This window comes from Arachis ipaensis, chromosome B4 (assembly GCF_059453495.1).
Source record: "Arachis ipaensis isolate K30076 ecotype BB chromosome B4, ASM5945349v1, whole genome shotgun sequence".
NCBI classification, from domain to species: Eukaryota; Viridiplantae; Streptophyta; class Magnoliopsida; order Fabales; family Fabaceae; genus Arachis; species Arachis ipaensis.
In genome coordinates, this window is record NC_142439.1 from 46,755,132 (window position 1) to 46,778,642 (window position 23,511).

The 23,511-nt window shown below is 39.6% G+C and overlaps 1 non-coding gene across 1 annotated transcript; it reads left to right on the plus strand.

Annotated features, from left to right (window-relative positions):
- The first annotated feature begins 22,870 nt into the window (after positions 1–22,870).
- Positions 22,871–22,978, plus strand: LOC148567431 (small nucleolar RNA R71). Its single transcript, XR_015881806.1, has one exon. It is a non-coding gene; the product is annotated as a small nucleolar RNA R71 (small nucleolar RNA).
- Positions 22,979–23,511: the final 533 nt, after the last annotated feature.

Genomic DNA, 23,511 nt, shown 5'->3' on the forward strand with positions numbered 1-23,511 from the left:
GTTGTGACAATTATGAATTAAGATCAGAGCACCAAGCTTTGGAGCCATTATCAGGATTTGTTTGAGCCTGGAGATCACAATTTCGTGCACCAGCGTGCCACGCCTTCGATCTCAAGTGGCACGCCATAGTGGATTTCTTGTATTGGCCACGCCTTCGAACTCAAGTGGCACACCCCTTGCCTTTCTCACTTCCCTTTGGCTCTGGAAACTTGTACTGGCGTGCCACGCCCTTGCTTTATGCTTGGTTAGGCTTCTTTGGAAATTTGAACTAGCGTGGCACGCCCAGGGTCTGGCGTGCCACGCCCCTTTTGTGAGTGAGTGGTTCCACTGTTTGGGGTGCCACGCCACGAACTTAAGTGGCACGCCCCAATGCTTCGCTCTAAATGACACTAGCGTGCCACGCCTGGTTGCTCAAGTGGCACGCCTAAGTGAAGAATGGTGAGTGGTGTGCCATGCCTTCGATACCAAGTGGCACACCCCATGTAATTGGCCTCCTTCATCCTCTCTGGAAACTTATACCAGCGTGCCACGCCTAAAGGCTGGCGTGCCACGCCCATGATCTTGTCTTGGTTCCAGTAGTTGGCGTGCCATGCCTCAGTCTTCAAGTGGCACGCCATAGTGAAATGCTAAGGTTGGCGTGCCACGCCTTCGATACCAAGTGGCACGCCCAGTCCTTGCTTTTGGTCCTTTGTGCATTGGCGTGCCACGCCTGCTTGCTTAAGTGGCACGCCCAAGTGACTTCTTGGGGCTGGCATGCCATGCCTTCGACACTAAGTGACACGCCATAGTGAAGGTTCTTCTTGGAATGGTGAGTTGGCGTGCCACGCCCCTTTGCTAAAGTGGCACGCCCATAGTAATTGATGGGCCAGGCGTGCCACGCCCCCTATGTGTCCTCCATCGTAGCTCTCTGGAATTTTGTATTAGCGTGCCACGCCCACATGCATGCTTGGACTTCTTCTCCGGACTTTAGTACTGGCGTGCCACGCCCAGCTCCTGGCATGCCACGCCAGTGTATTTTTGTGGCGTTTGCTTCAAGTGGCACGCCAGTTTCACACGCCCAGCTTCTTGTTTGTCTTCTACCCAATTTTTGATGCTTTTCTCACCTGAAATTCAGTAAAACTCATCTCAAAATGGTGTACCATAATATTCATCAAATAATTCATGAATTGTACTGATCAAATGAGATTTATGCTCTATTATGGTCTTCTTTATGCAAGAAAGAAGGGTAGATGATGCAAGTCATCAAAGAACATTGAACCTGGTATGAAGAAAATAACCATAAAATAAGAGAAATCCTAATTCTAAAACCTAAGAGAGAGGAGAGAGCCTCTCTCTCCCTAAAACTACATCTAAAACCTAAAATTGTGAATATGATTCTTGTATTTTTTGTTGTATCAATGAATTGATTGATTCTCCCACTTTATAGCCTCTAATCTGTATTTTCTGGGCCGAAAATTAGGTCAAAAACAGCCCAGAAATTGCCCCCATCGATTTCTGGTACATACAGGTCGCTGCAAAGTCACGCGGAAGCGTCATCCACGCATTAGCGTGGACTGAATTCTTGCCAGGTCACGCGTCCGCGTGATCCACGCGTTCGTATCGCCTGGCTTCGGGGCAGTGGTACGCGAAATCGTGATTATTCATTCCATGGCTATAGCGCCAAAAACTTGCTGTGGGAGAACGTGATCTCAAGACTTCCTCACAATTCCGTGTAACTGACCAGCAAGTGCACTTGGTCGTCAAAGTAATACCTTAAGTGAGTAAGGGTCGATCCCACGGAGATTGTTAGCTTGAAGCAAGCTATGGTCATCTTGTAAATCTCAGTCAGGCAGATTCAAATGGTTATGAGGTTTTGATAATTAAAATATAAATAAAATATAAAATAAGATAGAAATACTTATATAATTCGTTGGTGGGATTTCAGATAAGCATATGGAGATGCTTGTTGCTTCTGAATCTCTGCTTTCCTACTGTCGTCATTCAATCATTCATACTCCTTTCCATGGCAAGCTATATGTTGGGGGATTACCGTTGTCAATGGCTACCGTCCATCCTCTCAGTGAAAATGGTCCAAATGCGCTATCACCGCACGGCTAATCATCTGTCGGTTCTCATTCATGTTGGAATAGGATCTATTGATCCTTTTGCGTCTGTCACTACGCCCAACACTCACGAGTTTGAAGCTCGTCACAGTCATCCCATCCCAGATCCTACTCGGAATACCACAGACAAGGTTTAGACTTTTCAGATCTCAAGAATGCTGCCAATTGATTCTAGCTTATACCACGAAGACTCTGATCTCAAGGAATTTAAGGCTCTGTTGTCAGGAGAGACAATCAAATGCATGGACTAGGAATCCAAGAGATATGCATTCAAGCTTATTTTCATGTAGAACGGAAGTGTTTGTCAGGCACGCGTTCATAAGTGATAATGGTGATGAGTGTCACTTGATCATCACATTCATCATGTTCTTGTGTGCAAATGAATATCTTAGAGTAAGAATAACCTTGAGTTGAATAGAAAGATAATAGTACTTTGTATTAATTCATGAGGAACAGCAGAGCTCCACACCTTAATCTATGGGGTGTAGAAACTCCACCGTTGAAAATACATAAGTAATAATGGTCCAGGCATGGCCGTGAGGCCAGCCTCCAAACATGTACAATATGATCTATGATAGCATAAAACTGATCAAGGATATAAAATAAATCACTAAAAGTAGTTTTTATACTAAACTAGTAGCTAGGGTTACAGAAAATGAGTAACTAAGTGCAGAAATCCACTTCCTGGGCCTACTTGGTGTGTGCTTGGGCTGAGCATTGAAGCCTTCACATGTAGAGACTTTTCTTGGAGTTAAACACCAGATTTGGTGCCCGTTTGGGCGTTTAACTCCAGCTTTTATGCCAGTTCTGGCGTTTAACGCCAGAATAGGGTAGAAAGTGGGCGTTCAAACGCCAGTTTGCGTTATCAAAACATGGGAAAAATATTGAATATTATATATTTTTGGAAAGCCCAGGATGTCTAATTTCCAACGCAATTTAGAGCGCGCCAATTGGGTTTCTGTAGCTCCAGAAAATCCATTTTGAGTGCAGCGAGGTCAGAATCCAACAGCATTTGTAGTCCTTTTTTAGCCTCTGAATCAGATTTTTGCTCAGGTCCCTCAATTTCAGCCAGAAAATACTTGAAATCATAGAAAAATACCCAAACTCATAGTAAAGTCCATAAATGTGAACTTTTCTTGAAAACTAATAAAAATATACTAAAACGTAGCTAGATCCTACTAAAAACTACCTAAAAACAATGCCAAAAAGCATATAAATTATCCGCTCATCACAACACCAAACTTAAATTATTGCTTGTCCCCAAGCACCTGAAAATCAAATAGGATAAAAAGAAGAGAAAATACTATAAATTCCAAAATATCAATGAAACTTAGCTCCAATTAGATGAGCGGGACTAGTAGCTTTTTGCCTCTGAACAGTTTTGGCATCTCACTTTATCCTTTGAAGTTCAGAATGATTGGCATCTATAGGAACTCAGAACTTAGATAGTGTTATTGATTCTCCGAGTTCAGTATGTTGATTCTTGAACACAGTTACTTTATGAGTCTTGGCCGTGGCCCTAAGCACTTTGTTTTCCAGTATCACCACAGGATACATAAATGCCACAGACACATAACTGGGTGAACCTTTTCAGATTGTGACTTAGCTTTGCTAGAGTCTCCAATGAGAGGTGTCCAGCGTTCTTAAGCACACTTTTTTTGCTTTGGATCACGACTTTAACAGCTCAGTCTCAAGCTTTTCACTTGACACCTTCACGCCACAAGCACATGGTTAGGGACAGCTTGGTTTAGCTGCTTAGGCCAGGATTTTATTCCTTTTTACCCATGCCTTTTAGTTTAAAGGGTTACTGGCTTTTTGCTCTTGCCTTTTGGTTTAAAGAGCTCTTGGCTTTTTCTGCTTGCTTTTTCTTTTTCTTTCTCTTTTTTTTTCACAAGCCTTGTTTTTCACTACTTTTTCTTGCTTCAAGAATCAATTTTATGATTTTTCATTATTCTTTCAAGAGCCAACAATTTTAACATTCATAGACTTCACTATCAAAAATATGCACTGTTCAAACATTCATTCAGAAAGCAGAAAGTATTGTCACCACATCAAACAAATTAAACTAATCTCAAGGATGAATTCGAAATTCATGTACTTCTTATTCTTTTGAATTTAGAACAATTTTTTATTTAAGAAAGGTGATGGATTCATAGTACATTCATAGCTTTAAGGCATAGACATTAGACACTAATGATCATGTAATAAAGACACAAACATAAATAAACATGAAGCATAGAGAACGAAAATAGAAAAAAGAAAAAAAATAAATAGACAAGAAGATTAAGGAACGGATCCACCTTAGTGAGGGTGGCGTCTTCTTCCTCTTGAAGAACCAATGGTGCTCTAGAGCTCCTCTATGTCTCTTCCTTGCCTTTGTTGCTCCTCCCTTATAGCTCTTTGATCTTCTCTAATCTAATGGAGAATGATGGAGTGCTCTTGGTGCTCCACCCTTAGTTATCCCATGTTGGAACTTAATTCTCCTAGGGAGGTGTTAATTTGCTCCCAATAGTTTTGTGAAGGAAAGTGCATCCCTTGAGGCATCTCAGGGATTTCATGATGAGGAATTTCCTCATGCTCTTGTTGAGGTCCATGAGTGGGCTCTCTTGTTTGCTCCATCCTCTTTTTAGTGATGGGCTTGTCCTCTTCAATGCGGATGTCTCCGTCTATGACAATCCTAGCCGAATTGTAGAGGTGACAAATGAGGTGAGGAAAGGCTAACCTTGCCAAAATGAAGGACTTGTCAGCCACCTTGTAGAGTTCTTGAGGTATAATCTCATGAACTTCCACTTCCTCCCCAATCATGATACTATGGATCATGATGGCCCGATCCACAGTTACTTCGGATCGATTGCTAGTAGGAATGATAGAGCGTTGGATGAACTCCAACCATCCTCTAGCTACAGGCTTAAGGTCCGGTCTTCCCAATTGAACCGGTTTGCCTCTTGAGTCACTTTTCTATTGAGCTCCATCCACACATATGTCCGTGAGGACTTGGTCCAACCTTTGATCAAAGTTGACCCTTCTAGTGTAGGGGGGTGCGTTTTCTTGCATCATTGGCAAGTTGAACGCCAACCTTACATTTTCCGGACTGAAATCTAAGTATTTCCCCCGGACCATTGTTAGCCAATTCTTTGGGTCCGGGTTCATACTTTGATCATGTTTTTTGGTGATCCATGCATTAGCATAGAACTCTTGAACCATTAAGATCCCGACTTGTTAATGGGGTTGGTGAGAATTTCCCATCCTCTTCTTCGAATCTCATGTCAGATCTCCGGATACTCACTCTTTTTGAGCTTGAAAGGGACCTCAGGGATCACCTTCTTCTTGGCCACAACTTCATAAAAGTGGTCTTGATGGACCTTTGAGATGAATCTCTCCATCTCCCATGACTCAGAGTGTAACGACCCAATTTTCAGTATGTCTAGATCATACCGGAAACTGAGCGTTACCAACTTGTCTTACTAATTATTATCTATTATTTATTATATGAGCCTGATTCGCTATTAAAAACGTAGTTATTTTGCGAGGTACCTTTTTTGTTAAAACGTTTGGATTAATAGATGGAATCATTCATAATCAATTCACAAGTAATAACAGATAAAATAGTTATAAACAACCACACATACATACATCACAAGTAGTTGAAAACATTCGGTGATTCAGCCTTTATTAGAGTATAGACTTTTAGTTAGAACACCCCTAGATATAGCTAGATATTAACTATATACATATATATACATACAACATCCCAGGACCTGACCTGTTCAAGTGGTCCCTAAGCTGGCACCTAGGATAGTCTAGACTCTATACTCACCTAGTCCCTCTAAACTACTAAAGCGAGGGAAAGTACGTTCTAGGTCTTCAAAACTCAAGTCAGGTGGGACGTCATCAAAAGGTAGAACATCTCTCTCGTACCTCATCACGATCAGACATTGCCATAGGACGTCTCTCTGGTACCTCATCAAGTAGCCACACAACAGGAGTCTCGTACACAGGATTTAGGTTAGAGTTCACGTGCAAACGGGGTGTAGACATTGGCTGGTCTCACAGTATATACAAAAAAATAGAGAATAATATTCACCCTAGACTCAGAAGACTATCTAGAGCGGAATCCTCTTTGCAGAAACATCATCAATGAACTACAGTAAGGTACTCTTACTTCCATCTGAAGGGGGAAAGGAGAGAGAAGGGGTAAGAACTGGGGAGTTCTTAGTAAGGCCAGGGTTATTAGTTAAGTTCATTAATTTCGTGTTGTTTAGCAGACGAATAGTAAAATACCAAGAAGTAGTGAACAGAAGATACAGGTAAATAGAGAAAATAGAGAAAACAGAAAGCAGAACACAAACAAAAGAATACAAGAAAATAAAACGCAATTACAAAAATAGAATACAAACAAACAGAGCATACATTCATTCAATAATCATAACAGAGAAAATGCACAACCAAGTATGATGCATGTCTGTCCTATGCAGGCCATGAGCTCACGTGTCGGTTTACACCCTGCAGCCCGACGTTACCTAGGAACAAGTCCCAGATATGGTTTCCCTTTGTGTCCTTAGTGCATACGTGTCGGTGGTAAGAATACCACTCCTTCGTGACTACCGGCAGTCGGCGCAAAGCTCGACCCCATAATATACGCACAAGGGGAAACAGTGATCCTCAGTTCGTGGGCGTCCCCGAGATCAATTCACAAACAAAATAATGATCCTCAGTTCGTGGGTTTCCCCGAGATCAATGTACAACAACAAACACGATCCTCGGTTCGTGGGCTAGTCCCGAGATCAATACTCAACAATACAGTAATCTTCAGTTCGTGGGTTATACCCGAGATCAATACTCAACAATACAGTAATCTTCAGTTCGTGGGATATACCCGAGATCAACATACAACAGTTCGTGGGTTATTCCCGTAATCAATGATTATCAGTTCGTGGGTTTTTCCCGCATATAAAATAATTAACAGTTCATAGGTTTCCCCGAGATCAAGGATCATTCAGTTCGTGGGTACTTCCCGTATTTAACCAATTATCCGTTCGTGCGTTTTACTACTCTTTTCTCTTTGTCTGTTTACTCTGCTCTTATTACTCTTTTCTCTGTATCTGTTTCCTCTGCTCTCATTACTCTTTTCTCTATATCCCTATTACTCTTTTTTCTTCATCCCTTTACTTTACTCTGGTTACTCTATTTTCTGTGTTACTTTATTCTGCTCTGATTTCTTTGTTTAACGTTTGTTTTTAAGGCTTATGTAAACTTTGGAATGAATAGTTAGCCTGTCCCAAGTATAGGTTCATTAAGTCTATACTGAAACAGTTTAAGTTTTCATATAATACCTAACCCTAGTCACAACTCAAGGACTAACTAATTTGCCCTAGTTCGTTCACTAATCTCTGTCTATTTTTCTGTTATTAAAATTTTACAGACTTTTCTTTGGTTTTTATCTTTTCTTTAACTTCTTATCTTTCCTTTATCTTTGCCTCACTAACATGTTATTACCACTTCCTAAGTGTTTTATGAAGGTAATTATGAGATTCTACGCTTAAGGTTGTCTTTCTAAAGCTTTTACAGAAAACTGCCTTTTTCCACATTATTTTATTATTTTTATTAAAATATTATTTTTAATTAAATATTATTATTTAATATTTAATTATTATTTATTATTTTATTACTAAATTTTCGAAAATTACCTTGCCTTTACCTTTTAACCTTTAAAATTAACTTTTTACCCCGGTAACTTTTAATATTTCTACTTTAACCACCCTAACTTTCAGAAATTACAAAATAACCCCTCAAACACCAAATAATTACAACCTTGCCCTTTTTAAGATCTAAGGCCTGCTCTTCAATGTTCTTCATCATACTCAAAGTGTTCTTCGTGTTCTTCGTATATTCTTCAGATTCTTTCTCTGTTTTTACCCGTTTTTCAGTCTTTTCAGCAACCGATTTTTACCAAAATTCAAAATAAATTCCCAGCCACTAAAACTCCATCTTTTCTACATGTTTTAAACACAAATTGAACTCCAATTTAAGGATTAGGGTTCGTTTTTCCAGCTGCACTCAAGAACATGTTTCATAGCTTGAATATCAACAAATTTCATCAAATTTTCACCAAAATTTCAACAAGAATAACTCATATAAATCATAAATTTCAAGCACAGACAAACCATATCATAATCACACAACTCAAACACAATAAATCAAGATTAAATTCGTCAAACCCTACCAGGTTTTGCTGCTCCAAATTCAGTTATACTTTCAGGAGGTCCTTAAGCACTTTTTTCTCCTAAATCACATCAAGAACAACTTTAAATCCACAAACCCTCAACTGACCAAATCTCCCTCAGCACATTAGGAAGGGATATCTCACCTTAGACTTGCTGAAAATTAAGGTTTCTTGGCCCTCAAGTCAAGTTAAGCATGATTCCTAAGGAAGAACATCAAGAAAACACCTGTTTAAGCATGTTTCCTTGAAAACCGAATTGAAGAGGGAGGGAGACAGCCATCTCACCTTATTTCTAGCCTTGATAAGTCACATGGTTATGTAGAGGAAGAAGAGAGGATCATTTTGATGAAATCAGAGTTTTGATTTGAGTTTTAGTTCAGAAGAAATCAAGCTTTGAAGATTAAGTGTTCATGAAAGTTTCTCTCTTTTCTCTCTTGTTATTTTCGGCCAAAATGATGAAATGATACAGCCTTGGAGGTCTTGGAGCTTTAAGGTGAGTTGTGATTGGTTGGCTTGGAGGTGGGTTAAAATAATATTAAAATATATCAGGTTTATATCTACTAAAACTAGGTGTATCGAAACACTTGTAAAAATATCTCTAAAAATTCTTTTAGGAGCTACTAGAATAAATGACACTAGTAACATATTTATTATGAGAATAGAACATGTATGATGAGGCCTTAGCATTGCTAAAGTCATCAGAGAGTGCTGCTGCTAAGCTGCACCAGTAAACCGTAAACCTGGTTAAACCGATTTTCTGTTTTTAACTAAAACAGACCAGGTAACCTTATAATATTATTCAAGCATCTTCTAATACTAATATAATGATAATATTATACTATTATCTCTCTCCTCTCATGAATCGAGTCCGGTTCATCAAACAGAGACTATTTACAAAAATCAGATTCAAAACTGCCAACGATACGGTTCAAAAACTAGGTTCTTCGCGATTGCATTATCGAGCTTGCCTCAGAAGAGGTTCTAGCTTAAGGATGACATAATGACAATGAGTATTGAGATGCTTGATGATATATCATAGGTGTTCCCTTTACTGATCTTCCGGAGAAATCCGTACTTTCAGAAAAGATCTCACGTACTCGAAAGTCAGAGTTGTTACATTCTACCCTCCTAAAAGAAAATTTTGCCTTCAAAATTTCAGTTGGGTGCAAGAATCCTTCTTCAAGCGGTCTATTTCCTTCAAGCCATCCTAATGAAGAGATCGATTCATTCCTTACAGCATCCAATTCTCACACAGCCATAGCCATGAAGATCATAACAGTTATGAAGATAGCTGTGGCTCACGTCAATTCATCATTCAGAGCTCGATTAAACCATGCCTATTCACAGTCATTGAGGTCTTATCCGCACCAAACAATCAACATTAAGGTGATCAATCTTAATATCTCAAGTTAAGCACGAACATTCCCAAAATGAGCACTCATAGACATTCATGCCAAATGTATCTTAAAGATACCCTAACAGCATGAGACACACAAGCAGCGTATGCAATGAAGCATAATCAGTCCACTCCCCAGGCTCTACTGGGAACGAACTGCTCTGATACCAAATTGTAACGACCCAATTTTCAGTATGTCTAGATCATACCAGAAACTGAGCGTTACCAACTTGTCTTCCTAATTATTATTTGTTATTTATTATATGAGCCTGATTCGCTGTTAAAAACGTAGTTATTTTGCGAGGTACCTTTTTTTTTAAAACATTTGGATTAATAAATGGAATCATTCATAATCAATTCACAACTAATAACAGATAAAATAGTTATAAACAACCACACATACATACATCACAAGTAGTTGACAACATTCGGTGATTCAGCCTTTATTAGAGTATAGACTTTTAGTTAGAACACCCCTAGATATAGCTAGATATTAACTATATACATATATATACATACAACATCCCAAGTCCTGACCTGTTCAAGTGGTCCCTAAGCTGGCACCTAGGCTAGCCTAGATTCTATACTCACCTAGTCCCTCTAAACTACTAAAGCGAGGGAATGTACGTTCTAGGTCTTCAAAACTCAAGTCAGGTGGGACGACATCAAAAGGTAGAACATCATCTGCTACTCCTCTGCACGATCAGACGTTGCCATAGGACGTCTCTCTGGTACCTCATCAAGTAGCCACACAACAAGAGTCTCGTACACAGGATTTAGGTTAGAGTTCACGTGCAAACGGGGTGTAGACATTGGCTGGTCTCACAGTATATACATAAAAACAGAGAACAATATTCACCCTAGACTCAGAAGACTATCTAGAGCGGAATCCTCTTTGCAGAACCATCATCAACAAACTACAGTAAGGTACTCTTACTTCCATCTGAAGGGGGAAAGGAGAGAGAAGGGGTAAGAACTGGGGAGTTCTTAGTAAGGCCAGGGTTATTAGTTAAGTTCATTAATTCCGTGTTGTTTAGCAGATGAATAGTAAAATACCGAGAAGTAGTGAACAGAAGATACAGGTAAATAGAGAAAATAGAGAAAACAGAAAGCAGAACACAAACAAAAGAATACAAGAAAATAAAACGCAATTACAAAAATAGAATACAAACAAACAGAGCATACATTCATTCAATAATCATAACAGATAAAATGCACAACCAAGTATGATGCATGTCTGTCCTATGCAGGCCATGAGCTCAGGTGTCGGTTTACACCCTGCAGCCCGACATTACCTAGGAACAAGTCCCAGATATGGTTTCCCTTTGTGTCCTTAGTGCATACGTGTCGGTGGTAAGAATACCACTCCTTCGTGACTACCGGCAGTCGGCGCAAAGCTCGACCCTCATAATATACGCACAAGGGGAAACAGTGATCCTCAGTTCGTGGGCGTCCCCGAGATCAATTCACAAACAAAATAATGATCCTTAGTTCGTTGGTTTCCCCGAGATCAACATACAACAACAAACACGATCCTAAGTTCGTGGGCTATACCCGAGATCAATACTCAACAATACAGTAATCTTCAGTTCGTGGGTTATACCCGAGATCAATACTCAACAATACAGTAATCTTCAGTTCGTGGGATATACCCGAGATCAACATACAACAGTTCGTGGGTTATTCCCGTAATCAATGATTATCAGTTCGTGGGTTTTTCCTGCATATAAAATAATTAACAGTTCATAGGTTTCCCCGAGATCAATGATCATTCAGTTCGTGGGTACTTCCCGTATTTAACCAATTATCCATTCGTGGGTTTTACTACTCTTTTCTCTTTGTCTGTTTACTCTGCTCTTATTACTCTTTTCTCTATATCTGTTTCCTCTGCTCTCATTACTCTTTTCTCTATATCCCTATTACTCTTTTTTCTTCAAATCTTTACTTTACTCTGGTTACTCTGTTTTCTGTGTTACTTTATTCTGCTATGATTTCTCTATTTAACGTTTGTTTTTAAGGCTTATGTAAATTTCGGAATGAATAGTTAGCCTGTCCCAAGAATAGGTTCATTAAGTCTATACTGAAATAGTTTAACTTTTCATATAATACCTAACCCTAGTCACAACTCAAGGACTAACTAATTGCCCTAGTTCGTTCACCAATCTCTGTCTGTTTTTCTATTATTAAAATTTTATAGACTTTTCTTTGGTCTTTATCTTTTCTTTAACTTCTTATCTTTCCTTTATCTTTGCCCCACTAACATGTTATTACCACTCCCTAAGTGTTTTATGAAGGTAATTATGAGATTCTACGCTTAAAGTTGTCTTTCTAAAGCTTTTACATAAAACTGCCTTTTTCCGCATTATTTTATTATTTTTATTAAAATATTATTTTTAATTAAATATTACTATTTAATATTTAATTATTATTTATTATTTTATTACTAAATTTTCGAAAATTACCTTGCCTTTACCTTTTAACCTTTAAAATTAACTTTTTACCCCGGTAACTTTTAATATTTCTACTTTAACCACCCTAACTTTCAGAAATTACAAAATAACCCCTCAAACACCAAATAATTACAACCTTGCCCTTTTTAAGATCTAAGGCCTGCTCTTCCATGTTCTTCATAATACTCAAAGTGTTCTTCGTGTTCTTCGTATATTCTTCAGATTCTCTCTCTGTTTTTACCCGTTTTTCAGTCTTTTCAGCAACCGATTTTTACCAAAATTCAAAATAAATTCCCAGCCACTAAAACTCCATCTTTTCTAAATGTTTTAAACACAAATTGAACCCCAATTTAAGGATTAGGGTTCGTTTTTCCAGCTGCACTCAAGAACATGTTTCATAGCTTGAATATCAACAAATTTCATCAAATTTTCACCAAAATTTCAACAAGAATAACTCATATAAATCATCAATTTCAAGCACAGACAAACCATATCATAATCACACAACTCAAACACAATCAATCAAGATTAAATTCGTCAAACCCTCAATGGTTTTTCTGCTCCAAATTCAGTTATACTCTCAGGTGGTCCTCAAGCACTTTTTCCTCCTAAATCACATCAAGAACAACTTTAAATCCACAAACCCTCAACTGACAAAATCTCCCTCAGCACATTAGGAAGGGATATATCACCTTAGACTTGCTGAAAATTAAGGTTTCTTGGCCCTCAAGTCAAGTTAAGCATGATTCCTAAGGAAGAACATCAAGAAAACACATGTTTAAGCATGTCTCCTTGAAAACCGAATTGAAGAGGGAGGGAGACAGCCATCTCACCTTATTTCCAGCCTTGATAAGTCACATGGTTATGTAGAGGAAGAAGAGAGGATCATTTTGGTGAAATCAGAGTTTTGATTTGAGTTTTAGTTCAGAAGAAATCAAGCTTTGAAGAATAAGTGTTCATGATAGTTTCTCTCTTTTCTCTCTTGTTATTTTCGGCCAAAATGATGAAATGAGACAGCCTTGGAGGTCTTGGAGGTTTAAGGTGAGTTGTGATTGGTTGGCTTGGAGGTGGGTTAAAATAATATTAAAATATATCAGGTGTATATCTACTAAAACTAGGTGTATCGAAACACTTGTAAAAATATCTCTAAAAATTCTTTTATGAGCTACTAGAATAAATGACACTAGTAACATATTTATTATGAGAATAGAACATGTATGATGAGGCCTTAGCATTGCTAAAGTCATCAGAGAGTACTGGTGCTAAGCTGCACCAGTAAACCGTAAACCTGGTTAAACCGATTTTCTGTATTTAACTAAAACAGACTAGGTAACCTTATAATATCATTCAAACATCTTCTAATACTAATATAATGATAATATTATACTATTATCTCTCTCCTCTCTTGGATCGAGTCCGGTTCGTCAAACAGAGACTATTTACAAAAATCAGATTCAAAACTGCCAACGATACGGTTCAAAAACTAGGTTCTTCGCGATTGCATTATCGAGCTTGCCTCAGAAGAGGTTCTAGCTTAAGGATGACATAATGACAATGAGGATTGAGATGCTTGATGATATATCATAGGTGTTCCCTTTACTGATCTTCCGGAGAAATCCGTACTTTCAGAAAAGATCTCACGTACTCGAAAGTCAGAGTTGTTACATTCTACCCTCCTAAAGGAAAATTTTTCCCTCAAAATTTCAGTTGGGTGCAAGAATCCTTCTTCAAGCGTCTATTTCCTTCAAGCCATCCTAACGAAGAGATCGATTCATTCCTTACAGCATCCAATTCTCACACAGCCATAGCCATGAAGATCATAACAGTTATGAAGATAGCTGTGGCTCACGTCAATTCATCGTTCGGAGCTCGATTAAACCATGCCTATTCACAGTCATTGAGGTCTTATCCGCACCAAACAATCAACATTAAGGTGATCAATCTTAATATCTCATGTTAAGTACGAACATTCCCAAAATGAGCACTCATAGACATTCATGCCAAATGTATCTTAAAGATACCCTAACAGCATGAGACACACAAGCAGAGTATGCAATGAAGCATAATCAGTCCAATCCCCAGGCTCTACTGGGAACGAACTGCTCTGATACCAAATTGTAACGACCCAATTTTCTGTATGTCTAGATCATACCGGAAACTGAGCATTACCAACTTGTCTTCCTAATTATTATCTATTATTTATTATATGAGCCTGATTCGTTGTTTAAAACGTAGTTATTTTGCGAGGTACCTTTCTTTTAAAACGTTTGGATTAATAGACGGAATCATTCATAATCAATTCACAAGTAATAACAGATAAAATAGTTATAAACAACCACATATACATACATCACAAGTAGTTGACAACATTCGGTGATTCAGCCTTTATTAGAGTATAGATTTTTAGTTAGAACACCCATAGATATAGCTAGATATTAACTATATACATATATATACATACAACAACCCAGGTCCTGACCTGTTCAAGTGGTCCCTAAGCTGTCACCTAGGCTAGCCTAGACTCTATACTCACCTAGTCCCTCTAAACTACTAAAGTGAGGGAAAGTACGTTCTAGGTCTTCAAAACTCAAGTCAGGTGGGACGTCATCAAAAGGTAGAACATCATCTGCTACTCCTCTGCACGATTAGACATTGCCATAGGACGTCTCTCTGGTACCTCATCAAGTAGCCACACAACAGGAGTCTCGTACACAGGATTTAGGTTAGAGTTCACGTGCAAACGGGGTGTAGACATTGGCTGGTCTCACAGTATATACATAAAAATAGAGAATAATATTTAGCCTAGACTCAGAAAGACTATCTAGAGAGGAATCCTCTTTGCAGAACCATCATCAACGAACTTCAGTAAGGTACTCTTACTTCCATCTGAAGGGGGAAAGGAGAGAGAAGGGGTAAGAACTGGGGAGTTCTTAGTAAGGCCAGGGTTATTAGTTAAGTTCATTAATTCCGTGTTGTTTAGCAGATGAATAGTAAAATACCAAGAAGTAGTGAACAGAAGATACAGGTAAATAGAGAAAATAGAGAAAACAGAAAGTAGAACACAAACAAAAGAATACAAGAAAATAAAACGCAATTACAAAAATAGAATACAAACAAACAGAGCATACATTCATTCAATAATCATAACAGAGAAAATGCACAACCAAGTATGATGCATGTCTGTCCTATGCAGGCCATGAGCTCACGTGTCGATTTACACCCTGCAGCCCGACATTACCTAGGAACAAGTCCAAGATATGGTTTCCCTTTGTGTCCTTAGTGCATACGTGTTGGTGGTAAGAATACCAATCCTTCGTGACTACCGGCAGTCGGCGCAAAGCTCGACCCCATAATATACGCACAAGGGGAAACAGTGATCCTCAATTCGTGGGCGTCCCCGAGATCAATTCACAATCAAAATAATGATCCTCAGTTCGTGGGTTTCCCCGAGATCAACATACAACAACAAACACGATCCTCAGTTCGTGGGCTATACCCGAGATCAATACTCAACAATACAGTAATCTTCAGTTCGTGGATTATACCCGAGATCAATACTCAACAATACAGTAATCTTCAGTTCGTGGGTTATACCTGAGATCAACATACAACAGTTCGTGGGTTATTCCCGTAATCAATAATTATCAGTTCGTGGGTTTTTCCCGCATATAAAATAATTAACAGTTCATAGGTTTCCCCGAGATCAATGATCATTCAGTTCGTGGGTACTTCCCGTATTTAACCAATTATCCGTCTGTGGGTTTTACTACTCTTTTCTCTTTGTCTATTTACTCTGCTCTTATTACTCTTTTCTCTGTATCTGTTTCCTCTGCTCTCATTACTCTTTTCTCTATATCCATATTACTCTTTTTTCTTTATCTCTTTACTTTACTCTGGTTACTCTATTTTCTGTGTTACTTTATTCTGCTCTGATTTCTTTGTTTAACGTTTGTTTTTAAGGCTTATGTAAATTTCAGAATGAATAGCTAGCCTGTCTGGTACGCGGAATCGTGATTACACTTTAAGTATGTAAAATTCATCGCTCTTTCTTTCCCTGGTAATGGCGCCAAAAACATGATGCCAAGACCACGGTTCACAACTCCGTGTAACTGACCAGCAAGTGCACTGGGTCGTCCAAGTAATACCTTACGTGAGTAAGGGTCGAATCCCACGGAGATTGTTGGTATGAAGCAAGCTATGGTCACCTTGCAAATCTCAGTTCGGCAAATATAAATTGATAATGGTGTTTTCGAATTTAATATAATAAAATAGGGATAGAAATACTTATGTTATTCATTGGTGGGAATTTCAGATAAGCGAATGGAGATGCTTTCGTTCCTCTGAACCTCTGCTTTCCTGCTATCTTCATCCAATCAGTCTTACTCCTTTCCATGGCTGGCTTTATGTGATACATCACCACTGTCAATAGCTACTTTTGGTCATCTCTCGGAAAATGATCCAATGCCCTGTCACGGCAGGGCTAATCGTCTGGAGGCATTACCCTTGTCAATGGCTTCATCTTATCCTCTCAGTGAAAAGGGTCAACGCACCCTGTCACGGCACGACTATTCATCTGTCGGTTCTCGATCATGCTGGAATAGGATTTACTATCCTTTTTTGTCTGTCACTAACGCCCTGCAATCGCGAGTTAGGAGCTCGTCACAGTCATCCATTCATTGAATCCTACTCGGAATACCACAGACAAGGTTTAGAATTTCCGGATTCTCTTGAATGCCGCCATCATTCTAGCTTACGCCATGAAGATTCTGATTAAGAGACCTAAGAGATATTCATTCAATCGGAGGTAGAACGGAGATGGTTGTTTGGCACGCGTTCATAGGGAATGATGATGATTGTCACGTTCATCACATTCAGGTTGAAGTGCGAATGAATATCTTAGAAGCGAAACAAGATGAATTGAATAGAAAACAGTAGTACTTTGCATTAATCTTTGAGGAACAGCAGAGCTCCACACCTTAATCTATGGAGTGTAGAAACTCTACCGTTAAAAATACATAAGTGAAGGTCCAGGCATGGCCGAGATGGCCAGCCCCTCTGATCTAAGAACCAGGCATCCAAAGATGATCCTAAGATCCTAAGATGATTAAAAGATGGTCAAAAAGACGTCTTATACAATAGTGAAAGGTCCTATTTATAATAAACTAACTACTAGGGTTTACATGAGTAAGTAATTAATGCATAAATCCACTTCCGGGGCCCACTTGGTGTGTGCTTTGGCTGAGCTTGAGTGTTGCACGTGTAGAGGTCCTTCTTGGAGTTGAACGCCAGTATTTGTGCCAGTTTGGGCGTTCAACTCTGGTTTTGGCTCCTTTTCTAGCGCTGGACGCCAGATTTGGGCAGAAAGCTGGCGTTGAACGCCAGTTTACATCGTCTATTCTTGGCCAAAGTATGGACTATTATATTTTGCTGGAAATCCCTGGGTGTCTACTTTTCAATGCAATTGGAAGCGCGCCATTTCGAGTTCTGTAGCTCCAGAAAATCCACTTTGAGTGCAGGGAGGTCAGAATCCAACAGCATCAGCAGTCCTTCTTCAACCTCTGAATCTGATTTCTGCTCAAGTCCCTCAATTTCAGCCAGAAAATACCTGAAATCACATAAAAACACACAAACTCATAGTAAAGTCCAGAAATGTGAATTTAACATAAAAACTAATGAAAACATCCTTAAAAGTAACTAGATCCTACTAAAAACATACTAAAAACAATGTCAAAAAGCATATAAATTATCCGCTCATCACAATACCAAAATAGGATAAAAAGAAGAGAATATACTATAAATTCCAAAATATCAATGAAACATAGCTTCAATCAAATGAACGGGACTTATAGCTTTTTGCCTCTTGAATAGTTTTGGCATCTCACTTTATCCATTGAGGTTCAGAATGATTGGCATTTATAGGAACTCAGATTTCAGATAGTGTTATTGATTCTCCAAGTTCAGTATGATGATTCTTGAACACAGCTATTTCATGAGTCTTGGTCGTGGCCCTAAGCACTTTGTTTTCCAGTATTACCACCGGATACATAAATGCCACAGACACATAATTGGGTGAACCTTTTCAGATTGTGACTCAGCTTTGCTAAAGTCCCCAATTAGAGGTGTCCAGGGTTCTTAAGCACACTCTTTTTTTGCTTTGGACCTTGACTTTAACCGCTCAGTCTCAAGTTTTCACTTGACACCTACACGCCAGAAGCACATGGTTAGGGACAGCTTGGTTTAGCCGCTTAGACCAGGATTTTATTCCTTTAGGCCCTCCTATCCACTGATGCTCAAAGCCTTGGGATCCTTTTTATTTGCCCTTGCCTTTTGGTTTTAAGGGTTATTGGCTTTTTGCTCTTGCCTCTTGGTTTTAAGAGCTTTTGGCTTTTTCTGCTTGCTTTTTCTTTCTATTTTTTATTTTTTTTCTATTTTTTTCGCCCCCTTTTTTTTTCTGCAAGCTTTGTTCTTTGCTGCTTTTTCTTGCTTCAAGAATCATTTTTATGATTTTTCAGATTATCAAATAACATGTCTCCTAGTCATCATTCTTTCAAGAACCAACATATTTAACATTCTTAAACAACAACTTCAAAAGACATATGCACTGTTCAAGCATACATTCAGAAAATAAGAAGCATTGTCACCACATCAATATAATTAAGCTAAGTTCAAGGATAAATTCGAAACTCATGTACTTCTTGTTCTTTTGAATTAAAACATTTTTCATTTAAGAGAGGTGATGGATTCATAGGACATTTATAACTTTAAGACATAGTTACTACTACTAATGATCATGTAATGAAGACACAAACATAGATAAGCACATAACATAGAAAATGAAAAACAGAAGAAATAAGAACAAGGAATGAATCCACCTTAGTGATGGTGGCGTTTTCTTCTTGAGGAACCAATGATGTCCTTGAGCTCTTCTATGTCTCTTCCTTGTCTTTGTTGCTCCTCCCTCATTGCTTTTTGATCTTCTCTTATTTCATGAAGCATGATGGAGTGCTCTTGATGTTCAACCCTTAGTTGTCCCATATTGGAACTCAATTCTCCTAGGGAGGTGTTGATTTGCTCCCAATAGTTTTGTAGAGGAAAGTGCATTTGAGGCATCTCCGGGATCTCATGGTGATGAGCTTCATACGCCTCTTGAGCTCCATGAATGGGCTCTCTTGCTTGCTCCATATTTTTCTTAGTGATGGGCTTGTCCTCTTTAATGAGGATATCTCCCTCTATATCAATCCCAGCTGAATTGCATAGGTGGCAAATGAGGTGAGGAAAGGCTAACCTTGCCATAGTGGAGGACTTGTCAGCCACCTTGTAGAGCTCTTGAGGTATAATCTCATGAACTTTAACCTCTTCTCCAATCATGATGCTATGGATCATGATGGCTCGGTCTATAGTAACTTCAGACCGGTTGCTAGTGGGAATGATTGAGCATTGAATGAACTCCAACCATCCTCTAGCTACAGGCTTGAGGTCCAATCTTCTTAGTTGAACCGGCTTGCCTTTGGAGTCAATCTTCCATTGAGCTCCTTCTACACATATGTCCATAAGGACTTGGTCCAACCTTTGATTAAAGTTGACCCTTCTAGTGTAGGGGTGTTCATCTCCTTGCATCATGGGCAAGTTAAACGCCAACCTCACATTTTCCGGACTAAAATCCAAGTATTTCCCCCGAACTATTGTAACATAGTTCTTTGGATCCGGGTTCTTACTTTGATCATGGTTCTTGGTGATCCATGCATTAGCATAGAACTCTTGAACCATTAAGATGCCGACTTGTTGGATGGGATTTGTTAGAACTTCCCAACCTCTTCTTTGAATTTCATGTCGGATCTCCGGATACTCATTTCTTTTGAGTTTGAAAGGGACCTCAGGGATCACCTTCTTCTTGGCCACAACATCATAGAAGTGGTCTTGATGGGCTTTGGAGATGAACTTTTCCATCTCCCATGACTCGGAGGTGGAAGCTTTTGTCTTCCCCTTCCCCTTTCTAGAGGATTCTCCGGTCTTAGGTGCCATCAATGGTAATGGAAAAACAAAAAGCTTATGCTTTTACCACATCAAACTTAGAATTTTGCTCGCCCTCGAGCAAGAGAAGAAAGAATAGATGAAGAAGAAGAAGAAGAAATGAAGGAGAGGGAGAAGGTGATGTGGTTCGGCCAAGAAGGGTATAGAGGGGATGTGTTGTGTGAATTTGAAGAAGAATGGAGGGCTTTATATAGGGAAGGGAGGGGGGTTAAGGTTCGGCCATATGGGTGGGTTTGGGTGGGAAATTGGTTTTGAATTTTGAAGGTAGGTGGAGTTTATGAGGTAGGTTTATGGGGAAGAGTGGATGGATGTGAGTGGTGAAGAGGTGATAGGGAAGAGAGATTGAGGTGATTTGTGAAGGGTTTTTGGGGAAGAGTGTTTATGGGGTTGTGTGAAAGAGAGTGGTGAGAAGAAGTGAGTGGAGGTAGGTGGGGATCCTGTGGAGTCCACAGATCCTGAGTGGATCCTGTGGGGTCCACAGATCCTGAGTAGATCCTGTGGGGTCCACAGATCCTGAGTGGATCCTGTGGGGTCCACAGATCCTGAGGTGTTCAAGGATTTACATCCCTGCACCCATTAGGCATGTAAAAATGCCTTTGCACACAACTCTGGGCGTTCAGCGCCAGGTTGGTGGCCATTTTGGGCGTTCAACACCCATTTGTGTGCCATTTCTGGCGTTGAACGCCAGAACCATGCCTGTTCTGGCGTTCAGCGCCCAGAAGCTGCCCATTTTGGGCGTTCAGCGCCAGAACCATGCTCGGTTCTGGCGCTGAACGCCGGACAGATGCTCCTCCAGGGTGTGATTTTTCTTCTACTGTTTTTGATTCCGTTTTTAATTTTTATATTTATTTTGTGACTCCACATGATCATGAACCTACAAAGACATATAACTAAGAAAAATATAGTTAGATAAATAAAAATTGGGTTGCCTCCCAACAAGCGCTTCTTTAATGTCAATAGCTTGACAGTGGGCTCTCATGGAGCCTCACAGATGTGCAGAGCTTTGTTGAGACTCTCCAACACCAAACTTAGAGTTTGGATATGGGAGTTCAACACCAAACTTAGAGTTTGGTTGTGGCCTCCCAACACCAAACTTAGAGTTTGACTGTGGGGGCTCTGGTTGACTCTGCTTTGAGAGAAGCTTTTTCTGCTTCCTCTCTATCGTTGCAGAGGGAGATCCTTGAGTTTTAAACACAATGGAGTCCTCATTCCATTGAAGGACTATTTCACCTCTGTCAACATCAATCACAGCTCTTGCTGTGGCCAGGAAAGGTCTTCCTAGGATGATGGATTCATCCTCTTCCTTTCCAGTATCCAGGACTATGAAATCAGCAGGGATGTAAAGGCCTTCAACCTTTACTAACACGTGCTCTACTTGTCCATAAGCCTGTTTTCTTGAACTGTCTGCCATCTCTAATGAGATTTTAGCAGCTTGCACCCCATAGATTCCCAGTTTCTCTATTACAGAGAGGGGCATGAGGTTTATTCCTGAACCAAGGTCACACAGAGCCTTAAAGATCATGGTGCCTATGGTACAGGGTATTATGAACTTTCCAGGATCCTGTCTCTTCTGAGGCAATGTCAGTTGATCCAGATCACTTAGTTCATTGATGAACAAGGGAGGTTCAACTTCCCAAGTATCAATGCCAAATAATTTGGCATTCAGCTTCATGATTGCACCAAGGAACTTGGCAGCTTGCTCTTCAGTAACATCCTCATTCTCTTCAGAAGAGGAATACTCATCAGAGCTCATGAAGGGCATAAGGAGGTTCAATGGAATCTCTATGGTCTCTAGATGAGCCTCAGAGTCCTTTGGTTCCTCAGAGGGAAGCTCCTTGTTGATCACTGGACGTCCCAGGAGGTCTTCCTCCTTGGGATTCACGTCCTCCACTCCCCTTGTAGGTTCGGCCATGGTGCTTATGTCAATGGCCTTGCATTCTCCTTTTGGATTCTCTTCTGTATTGCTTGGGAGAGTACTAGGAGGGATTTTAGTGATCCTTTTACTCAGCTGGCCCACTTGTGCTTCCAAATTTCTAATGGAAGATCTTGTTTCATTCATGAAACTCACAGTGGCCTTAGATAGATCAGAGACTAGATTTGCTAAATTAGAAGCATTTTGTTCAGACTCTGTCTGTTGCTGAGTGGATGATGGAAAAGGTTTATTATTGTTAAACCTGTTTCTTCCACCATTATGAAAACCTTGTTGAGGCTTTTGATCCTTCCATGAGAAATTTGGATGATTTCTCCATGATGAGTTATAGGTGTTTCCATAAGGTTCACCTAAGTAATTCACCTCTGCTATTGCAGGGTTCTCAGGATCATAAGCTTCTTCTTCATAAGAAGCCTCTTGAGTACTGTTGGATGCAGCTTGCATTCCATTCAGACTCTGAGAGATCATATTGACTTGCTGAGTCAATATTTTGTTCTGAACCAATATGGCATTCAGAGTATAAACTTCAAGAACTCCCTTCTTCATAGGCGTCCCATTACTCACAGGATTCCTTTCAGAAGTGTACATGAACTGGTTATTAGCAACCATGTCAATGAGTTCTTAAGCTTCTGCAGGCGTTTTCTTTAGGTGAATGGATCCACCTGCAGAAGTATCCAATGACATTTTAGCTAAGTCAGACAGACCATCATAGAATATATCCAGGATGGTCCATTCTGAAAGCATGTCAGAAGGACACTTTTTGGTCAACTGTTTGTATCTTTCCCAAGCTTCATAGAGGGATTCACCTTCTTTCTGTCTGAAGGTTTGAACATCAGCTCTAAGCTTGCTTAGCTTTTGAGGAGGAAAGTACTTGGCTAAGAAAGCCGTGACCAGCTTATCCCAAGAGTTCAGGCTGTCTTTGGGTTGAGAATCCAACCATAATCTAGCTCTGTCTCTTACAGCAAAAGGGAAAAGCATGAGCCTGTAGACTTCAGGATCTACTCCATTTGTCTTAACAGTATCACATATCTGCAAGAATTCAGTTAAGAACTGAAAAGGATCTTCAGATGGAAGTCCATGAAACTTGCAGTTCTGCTGCATCAGAGAAACTAATTGAGGTTTCAGCTCAAAGTTGTTTGCTCCAATGGCAGGATTGGAGATGCTTCTTCCATGTAAATTGGAATTAGGTGCAGTAAAGTCACCAAGCATCTTCCTTACATTATTATTATTTTCGGCTGCCATCTCCTCTTCCTGTTCGAAAATTTCTGAAAGGTTATCTCTGGATTGTTGTAATTTAGCTTCTCTTAATTTTCTCTTCAGAGTCCTTTCAGGTTCTGGATCTGCTTCAACAAGAATATTCTTGTCCTTGCTCCTGCTCA